Raw genomic sequence first — 310 nt, 5'->3', positions numbered from 1 at the left:
CTGGGCCGGGCCCCAGGCAGAGCAGACGAGCTGCAACTTCGCTGCACAAACCTTTTTTGGTTTTTTTTTTGGTTTTTTTTTTTTGTTTTTTAACTTCAAGCAACTCGTGTTTCAAGAGCACATTTTTTTCAGGCGTCTCTGAGATCCGAGGGAGTGCGGACGATGGTTTTGTTTGGTGTTTTTTTTTTTTCCCCTCCCCGTCACCAAACCTCGGGAGCGTCCCGATCCCTGCAGCTCTGCCGAGCCAGGTGGGCTTTTACAAAGAGACTGGTGACAGAGGAGGCTTGCCGGGATCCTGCTGGTCTGCTGC

Source organism: Empidonax traillii, unplaced genomic scaffold (assembly GCF_003031625.1).
Source record: "Empidonax traillii isolate 1590-97213 ecotype Southwest subspecies unplaced genomic scaffold, ASM303162v1 scaffold1698:size72886, whole genome shotgun sequence".
NCBI lineage: Eukaryota > Metazoa > Chordata > Aves > Passeriformes > Tyrannidae > Empidonax > Empidonax traillii.
This window is presented reverse-complemented; position numbering follows the sequence as displayed.